This window comes from Ochotona curzoniae, unplaced genomic scaffold (genome assembly GCF_017591425.1).
Source record: "Ochotona curzoniae isolate NIBS_2020 unplaced genomic scaffold, NIBS_Ocur_1.0 contig_1828, whole genome shotgun sequence".
NCBI lineage: Eukaryota > Metazoa > Chordata > Mammalia > Lagomorpha > Ochotonidae > Ochotona > Ochotona curzoniae.
Window position 1 is genome coordinate 39,646 of NW_024465212.1, and position 9,747 is coordinate 49,392.

Below are 9,747 nucleotides of genomic sequence, written 5' to 3' on the forward strand. Positions count from 1 at the left end.
ATTTCAGTGGGTGTGTGGGCTAGAATGCCGGCTTTGTTCTCATCAGGATATGGTTGTAGTCTCCCATGGCACAAGTATGGACTGGGACAGGGTGCACCAAGCCTGGCCAGACTCCAACACCATCGGGTGTCCTGTGGACCAGGGTAGATTTGGGACAGACTAGGCTAGGTCTCAAGACCTACTTGGCCATGTGTGAGCCATATGTGAGTGTGGACCAGCCACGGCTGGGCTGAAACATCCAACAGCAAGAAGCAGTTTGGGTTGAAGGCCAGTCATAACAAGCCACTGTTCCTGCTATGACAGGAGGTGAACTGAGTAAGGCTGGCTATTGGACCCCCTGGAATGCACAATCTGGCATTGGAAAAGGTACTGATTGAAGAGCCTGGGCAACTCATCTGGCAGGACACAGATCCGGCATGTAAACACATGAAACCTGCTAGGAAACAGCCCAGAACAGTTCATGGAAAGTTACCCACTTTTATATATTTGGTATACATTGGGTTGTGGGCAGATCACGGTGAATCAGTTCATGTCATCCAGTGGCAAATCCGAGAACCAGAACAGAATGTGTTTCGAGCCAGGCTTAGTCTCAACAAAAAAACCTTGTTCAATAGGAAATGCCAAGATGAGGTTGGCTGTATTGGATGTGACAAAAGCCCCCAACCAACATCCAGGACCTGAGGTGGGGGTGGGGGTAATGGGATAGGGGTAACGGGATAGGAATTCTCCCTTAATATTGCCCTTTTCCTCAGAAACATGAAGGAAACAATGTGCAAATCATAGTCTTACCCACTTTCCTATAGCCATTGAAACTTTTTACCCTAATTAACTATGTAAGTTGTGATAAATATAATGAAAAATAAAAAAAATTAAAAATTGTATGTTCTGGGATATTTTTTGTGCACAAAGTATTTAAAAGATAAAAGAACTAAATAAAAATTGACAGTAACATTAGTGAAACATAGAATGACTAGATTGAGATCTGGCTGCTCCATGTCCAATCTCCTTCTCTTTTAATGTATCCAGTGAATGAGTACAAAATAGTTGAAGTTCTGAAATGCATGGGAGACTCAGATGCACTCCAGGCTCCTGGTTTTAGCCAGAGATAGTCTTGGCAGATGCCAAGTGTAAATAATACATAATATAATATAATGTAATGTAATATGATATAATATAATGTAATATAATATGATACAATATAATATCATTTAATATGATTTAATATGTTATAGAATTCAATACAATATAGTATAATACATATACAGAGATTCATATATATATACATATATATATATATATGAAATCAAATATACAGAGAGGAGGAGATACATAGAGGAAATCTGTCTCTCCTTTTTCATTCCCAAGTGGCCACAATAGCCAGAGATGTGTCAAGCCAAACTCTAGAGTCAAGAAAGTCTTCCTGGTCCCCATTGTGGCTATAGCCTCCAATGGCTTGAGGCTATCCTCAACTGCTTCCCCAGGCCACAAGCACGAACCTGGAAGGGAAGTGAAAGAGTCAGGACATGAAGATATGTCCATATGGGATCTCAGCATGTCCAAAGTGAGGACTTTAGCCACTAGGCTGCCATGCCAGGCCCTCCTGCAGTTTTTGGGGTAAAACAGTAGCTGGTGATATCTCCTGCTCTCTCTCGCTCTCTGTGCTTGAGTCTCTCTATAACTCTTCCCTTCTTTTGAGAAGTAGGTCTTTGTTTTTGTTAAATTGAAATCACATTTGAATTGGAATTTGACAGCCATCACTTTCCATTTGGCTCCTTAGAGTTGAACGGCAAATATTTCCCAGGTGACTCCTTTACTTATGTTAAAAACAACAGTGCTACTTACCTCTCACTGTTGTGAGCTCTTCCTTTTTCTTTCCTTCTTTTTCTTTCCACTGCTTCCTTTGATACCCAGCCTCTGGCCATACTCATCCCCATACCATATTAGAAGCTCACAGCCTGGTTTGATGATTTGGCAGGTGCGGTAAAATATCTGTCTGTGGTATTAGAAGGCCACCAAATTCTGCTCCTCATCATTCCAGGCACAGTTCACATACCTGGTGCAGAGATAAATGCTGAGTTCCCATGTGCTGTTACACTTGAATCTCATCTGTTCTCTGATAGCCTCCATCCTGCTTGAATCCCAATTCTGCAAGAGATCTCCCTGCAAACATGTAACTTGCTCATGAGATTAATGAAGTCCCACGTCCAAGGTGTAGATACCGTATTTGTTCTGAGAAGCATGCCTTCTTCCTTCTTTCCTCACTAGTCATTCTCAAAATCCTAAATGTATTTATATAGAATGTGCTTGTTGAAACTGGTCATGATATTCAAAGGTCATTGAAATAGATATCAAAGAGAACATATCATGTAAAAGTCACTGAGGAAAGTAGAGGAGAAAGGACAGTGATCTTGTCTTTGAGAGAAATATCATCTCCAGATGTAAAATGCCATGGTTCTTACCTCATCCAGTTGGCCAAAGAAGTGTCCTTTCCATCCACATACTCATAACTGTTTCTCCCCTTGGTTATCTGAGTTTCAGAAAAATCAGTTAATATGGTGCTGGAAATGGGATAGTTCAGCAGAATTATTAACTCAACTACCATCATGTTCCATGACATTCCATGAGTGCAACCACATCTTGAGACATAATATAGTGTTGGTACACACCTAATCTGATTTGTTTCCTTAGAGTAGAAGCCCACAGCTGAGATCGCAACTGCTTTGTTTTTACAGCCCAGTGATCTCATCATTGTTAATCTTCAGTAAGGATTCTGTGATGTAATCATGTTGGGTTCACTCATGCCATAATGAGTAGAAGGACACATGAACCGGACACATGAGCCAAGCTCATAACAGGCAGGTGGAAAGCCACCAGAATGGAAAGGGATGTACTTCTTACCTGCCAGCTGTACCCACTATTGGCTTCCTGTTCCACTTCTGTGATCTTGCCCTCAAACGGACCAAAGTGCAACCCCAGTGGTAGATCAGATGCTTCATTAAACACTCCAAGCCCAGCCTCAAGAATGCTAGATGGGCCAATTCAAAGCCCAGTAGGCACACTGAGGAGAGCGCGACTAGGATGTCCCTTATCCACTGGGTTGTCCTTTAGAAACACTGGGGGTCCATGAGCAGCACAGCTTTTCAGGAAGAACTTCTGACACTTCTCACAATCTGGAGATGAGAGTGGAATTGATTGGGAAAGGATACCAAACAGTACTGGATATAGAAAGCAACAGAAGCAGCCAACTACGCACATCACTCAGCCTCAATTTTGCAACCCAAGTTACCAGTAGGCAGAATGATAAAAGACAAATGTACAAGTGGAATTTGATTTCAGGCTATAGGATTTCTCTTTGTGGATGTTCCAAAGGGTCACTTACACAGGTAATCATCATCCTCAGTCTCACTGAACTCTTTGTATGTCTGTCCCATTCTTTCTTGTTAGTTGTACATCTGAAATTTTTCGTTCTCATCCTTTCTTCTGACTTCTGAGATGGAGAAACTGAGTCAGTGAAGTTATTGGTAATTTCGTGTTTCATGTTTTATTAAAATATAGGGCTTTCAAGACAAAAAAAAAACTGTATGGAATTTTTTTTCATGAAAACTCTCTGGTTGTCATTCATTTCCCCTGACGTTTGAACAACTGTTTATTTAAAAGACAAAGAAAGACACACATAGAGATTAACACATCAGGGGAAACAAACAGAGCATGTAGAACACAGAGAGAGGTAGAGTTGTTCACTGATTAAGTAACTTTGAGAGCAGGCAATCCAGCCTCAGATCAGAAAGCTTTATCCAGTACTCACTAAAGGATGGTAAGACTTGAATCATGTGTCTCATCACCAAGCAACTCTAAGTTGTATATTAACAATATGGTAGAGTCAGAGAGAGGGTTGATTCTGGAAACCATGGGAAAAAGGCATATTAAGTAGCATCTTCACTCCTAGGAAAACTGACTTCCTCTCTGTAAAGTTTTTGCATATAGCCTAAGTAACCTTATCCCATTTTGTTTCTTAGATCAGCCCCCAATGAGCCTAAAATGTAATCATGTTTCTAGAGGCTCTATTCATTTTGTATTGAGTGTGACATAAGCATGCAATTGCACCTCTCACGGCTTGACCATCCTCATCAATCCTCACCTTCCTTGGGCTTCCTAGTGGGCCTGGAGAGACAACTCTTGAAATTGTTTTTCTTACCGAAGTTGTGTGTAGAATCCACTTCTGAGATGTTTGATTCTTTAGGATGAAACACTGCTTTCCGGCCCTTCTTTGAGCCAGTTGTGTTTAGTAAATTTGCTGTTCCTGAGGTATCCTTCATACTCATTTCATTATGTGAAGGCCTGCTGGGCTTTCCCTTTAATGACAAAGTAACAGTTTTGTTTTGAAACTTCCTATTCAGTTTAGTTATCCTTTGGGATTGCAAAGTGTTTTCAGTTGCAATGCATTCTTTAATGTATCAGCAAACATGGGAACTATTTGAGATGATTGAATGCTGAGGGGAAAACATTATCTGTATTTCTTGTGTATTTGGGGATAGATCACATCAATTGAGGCTATTTTCCTCCAGATGATTTTCAACTTCTTCTGCACAAATGAAAGTGGAAAAGATAATCTAGAGAACAATATATGTGAAGGCAGGTAAATTGGGCTTCTTTAGAAGAGTATGACTTATCAACCTGTGGACAGTCAAGGGGAAAATATAAGAAAGAAAGGATAGGATGAAATGCAACTGGAACATTTGGTTGCATAAATAAGGTGAGGAAGAGGTGAAATCAGATGATTGTTCAAAAAGAAAGATGGTGATAAAAGCTGAAAATGATAGCATTTATTCAGAGAATATTTGATTTTGGGATTGGATGGGCTGATGCCAATATCAATTTGCTTGAATCCAGGTGTACTGTTAGCTACTTCTCCACAGCTAACCTTCCTCATCTGTAAATTTGCAAAGATAAGTTTTAGGTATTACATACACATTAATGTGAGTTAAATAATTTTTGTAATACCATGTTTTCAAAGCTCAAACACAAAACAATAAATATTGCTAGGAAGATTTCCAATGAGAAGGAGAGACAAAATCCTCAATCCACTGGATCATTCCCCAAGTGACAGCAACAGCCAGAGGCAAGCTGATCTGTAGAGCAGATTTTTTAGCCTTCTCAAGGTCTCCCATGTGGGGGCAGGGTCTTGAGGCCATCCTCCACTGCTTTTCCAAGCCATAAGCAGGGAACTGGATAGGAAGTGGAACAGCTGGGGAATCACCTGGTTTCCACATGGGACCCTGGATTGTGCAAGGTGAGGATTTAGCCACCAGGCATTTGGAGACTTTTTCTTCTTGAAATCAATTCCCTAAACACTTTACATTCCTATACCACACATTCCTCATCTTTTTAATGATTTAGTAAAAGATTCATAGGGTTGTTGGAAGGTTTCAATGTGTATGTGATGTAAAACCTTTATCTGATTTACAGATTATGTCAGCTATTATGAAAGATCATGACAGGAAGAAGACAGCGAATAGTATTTGGTGTCCTTTCTCCTCTTAGTTATGAGGGACTTAACAGGATTATTCCTTATTTTTTATTTTTATTGTAATTAATTTTTTTTTAGTGAATGGGATCTAAGAGCTACTCACCTTCTGCTGCCTGGTGTGTTTCATTTTGCAGGTCATCTGAGCAGACTTGACTAGAAGGTGACAAGGAAGGATTGATAAGTATTTTAAAACTTTGTAAACTCTTACCAGAAATGAACCTCCAATCAGAGAGTAGTGATTCTAACCTGTGATCCAGATGTGACATGAAAATGTCTTTTAACTCTCATTTACATATATGCTTATATGTTGAAGATTTTTTCTTTAAAACAAACCCCCGCATCAAAAAGAAATCCTTCACTTCCACCTCAGCTCTTACTTATGCCTATTGTATTCAATGAAATAAACTAAGTTGATTTTCAGAACATAAGTGATGAACACGTTAGGAGTAGAAGGAGATTTCTTCAAAATAAAATAAAACTCATATGGAAAAATCTGTAGTTAATTGCATACTTAGTTTTTAAAAATTGAAAACTTTTTCTCTAAGATCAGAAACAAGGTATGGTTTTTGCATACTTATTACATTTATTTCATCTGAAACATTTTCTAGACAGAACAATGAGGCAAATAAATTATCCAATTTGGAAATGAAGAACTATGATGTCTATATTCATATTTGGCATGAGCTTACAAATGGAACACCCTGAATATTCCATCAACAACCTGTGAGAGTTAATAAATTGAGCATAGAAACCAGGAAGAAACAAAGGCAATACTTCCAATGAAGTGTTGAGCAACAACGTAAGTTGTCTACAACATCAGCAATCCCATTCCTGAGCACTGGTTTCTGTTCCACTAGACACTTTTAATTCATCTCCTGCCAGTGCAATTGGGAAAGCAGCAGGTAATCGCCTTAATGCTTGGAATTGTTCTAACCACATCAAAGCTTCCATTTTCTGAGGTTAACCAGGTTCAGCTGCACTGAATGGGGAGTGAATGTATGGGTAGATCTCTCTGTCTCTTTTTCTCTCTTACTCTGACTCCAAAAACATAAACAAACCATTTACGTACAAATTTGGTTGTACTTCCATCTTTGAATTAGCTATTCCATGGTTATTGTCAAGTGTTCATATATTTTCCACTTTTTCTCTGGTTAATATCACAGTTGCAGTTCTAGGATCTCATGTCAGCAGCCTCTAATAGGCACTGTTTTCAAGATAATGAATGGTGTTAATCAAATATTTCTGAGTCTGATCCCAAGAATGCTTTTCAGTTGCTACTTATCTCTCCTGGCCCTCACTTTCTTTGTTAGGCCTCTATTCTCAAAGGCATCAGTGTTGTCCAGGGGCTCTGAAGGCTAGCTCTCATAAAAAGCCAGTAGAGTGGGCTCTCAGAGATAGATTAAAGCAAAATCTTCACTTCCAGAGGATACAGCTGGGAGACCTGCAAGGCGAAGCCCTCAAAAGCAGGATGGGCTGGGACGATCGAGTATAGGAGAGAGGTCTGCATAGCCAGAATGCAAATACCAATGATCTTGTCAATATTCATCCCTGAAGAGATGGAACATGACGGGAAACACATAGGCTAAAAAGGCTGATGCTGCATAGGTCCATATAATCTGCATGCTATATTTCCATTTCACTATTTGATAGTGTGTCATTTGTGACTTGCCAATGTTTAACAACTATTCTTCGGAGAACTACATGGAAATTTCTTGGAAGGCATTTGGGGATGTTAGAAGACATGAGAGGTTGCTGTGCAATCAGGTTCACCACAGAGGAACTTTCATGTCCCTCATCTAGATGCAGTTGTCTACACTACCAGTGCTAAAATCTGTCCTTCACCACCCATGCCAACTTCAGCAACATAGCAATGTGCCTGAGGCTCTCACCTCCAGATTTCCCAATGTTGAACCTAGGCATTTCCACGCTTGCTTTGGCAGGAACCTCAACACACGTGATTGCAGAATCCCAATTCAATTCTTCTGAGTCTGTCATCAGGCCAGAATTCTGAGAGAAGGAAGAGGCAGGGCCTTGCTGTGAGCCAGGCCCAATAACCAGGAACCCAGCCATGGGCTGTGGCACCTTTAGGATAGTGATCAAGAGGCAGGCTCCACGCTCACTGATATCCTTCAGCTTTGGACATCTGCTGTCTCAATGAAGAGAGGTGCATTGTCATGAAAACCAGAATGTGGGGCAGACCAGCAGTTAATAGAGTGCTGGAACTTTGGGCTACTTGGGGTGGGGATGGTGACAAGTATGCCAACTTGCTCTTCTTTAGGTTTGTACTAAAGAATGATGGGCTTCTGACAGGTGGATAAAGTACAGGGTCTCAGGTAAAACAGTGTGGAGTCTAAAATGGGAAGCTTATGAGCTCTACTCAAGAGTATGTGCCTTTGTTACTTTGAGGTGACTGAAGCCTGGGTGAGTGTAGGCACTGTTTTAGGCTGAGCATCTGTGTGGATGTGGCTTGGCATCCCTCAATTTAAACAGTTTTGGACCAGTGCTGGACATTGATCAAAGGGCAACTGTGTGATTGGTGACCTGCTGGGTGGGGCTATTTGCAGCCCACCAGGTGTGAATCCTATGAGCTCTCTCCAGCTAGTGGACGTGGTCCCTGAATGGTCAAGGGTCCCTGAGCTATCACCCTGTGGAGTTTGTTAGGTGCTCAGTGTGAAGTGGCCATAGGTCAAAGTTGAAGGTTTCTCAGTACAAGGCAAAAGCTGGGCTCTGGTCTATTATTCCTGCTCTCCCCAAGTGCTTTTAGAAATTGCTGCCCCTCCTGTGACACTCTTGGTGTTACAGAAAAACGCCACCTTGGAGAGTTCTGTGTGGTACTGGCTATCTGATGATGCTGTGATGAAAGCAGTAGTGCTGTTTGGCAATCTAGGAACTGATGGTGTAGGGTGGAGGAAGGAGCCATGACTATCAGTCATGGTCACCTCAGCCTTGGGTCCTGTTGGTCTGGGTGGAGCAGAGCTTATAAGCACTCAAGTCTTTGCACTATGCGCAACACCATTGTGTCTTACTCAGTGAATGATATGACCTGCAAGAGTCAAGCTCAAGTCAAGCTTCAACTTCAGGATGCTGCATTCCTGCTGGACCATTGTGGAACCAAATGAAGACTTGCTTTCAATATTTGAACTCCACGTAGAAGCAGTTGTGTCCTGAAAAGTCAAAATTCATGTTGTGCATTTTGTTCAATTGAGCTGAAGCACACGTAGGTTGTTTTTCGTGGGCAGTGTCTATGCATGTGATGGTGGTCAGGGTGTACATATATGCTATTTTCTGAAATCACAGCATCTGAACTAATGCATATTCTTTTATATTCATCAACTCTCCATGTATACTGCTTTCTGAAAGGCTAGGGGCAATGTGTTAATTGTTTTTTTGGAGGCAGGTCTCTGAGGTAGGACTATTCCTTTGAACCTTGGAATTAGTGGATCCTGTTTCCTTGAATTCTGGAGACTGTGCATGTATTACTTCCTATGAGAGTGAGGTTATACCTCTCACTTGGATTCCTCCTGGCAGTGGTATTGATCTCATTTTCATCTTCTAAGCCATTAATTGTAGTATTATGATTGCACTTATGAGTTGTGAAATCTATTTGCTCTATTAAAACCACATTGGCAGATCTGTGTTGCAGTGAATGTGTACTTTTGCTAGCCCTGATGAATCAATTCTTTACAAATTAAAATGAGAAAGAAATGAAATTTTATTGCCAGATAGGAAAAAGTGAAAACGTGAAACAAAATAAATGAGAACATTGCAGGACAGAAATAAAAGAGGAAATACATATATTTAATATTTGAATGTGTACCTTTAGAATAAGATAAATTATAGAGAGAATTCTCTAAAATGAAAAAAAAATGAAATCTTAACTTAGAGAATGTTACAAATTTCAATGTGTTTGCCTTGTCAAAACCTCATCAGAATTAGCTAAAGTGAAAAATTGAATTCAAGAGATGTATTAAATATCACAATGAGCATAGAAATTATAACAATGCTAAATTTTTATCAGGACCATCGAATATGTGGCTGGAGGACCCCTTGTGCTTTTAGGAAGAAATATAAGTATATGACACATGATTTTAAAATGAGAAATGACTTTAAAATAAAGTTTTCTTACTCATATAGTTATAGCTATAAATATATATTTATATTCACCATGTGTGTGAAAAGATTTCAAAAAGCCCAATCTATACCACATCTTTTAGTGTATT

General features: G+C 40.1%; 1 pseudogene; it reads right to left on the reverse strand.

The window, feature by feature from the left end:
- Window positions 1-1,845: 1,845 nt before the first annotated feature.
- On the reverse strand, window positions 1,846-3,479 carry LOC121148843 (annotated as a pseudogene).
- Between the last annotated feature and the right edge of the window lie 6,268 nt (window positions 3,480-9,747).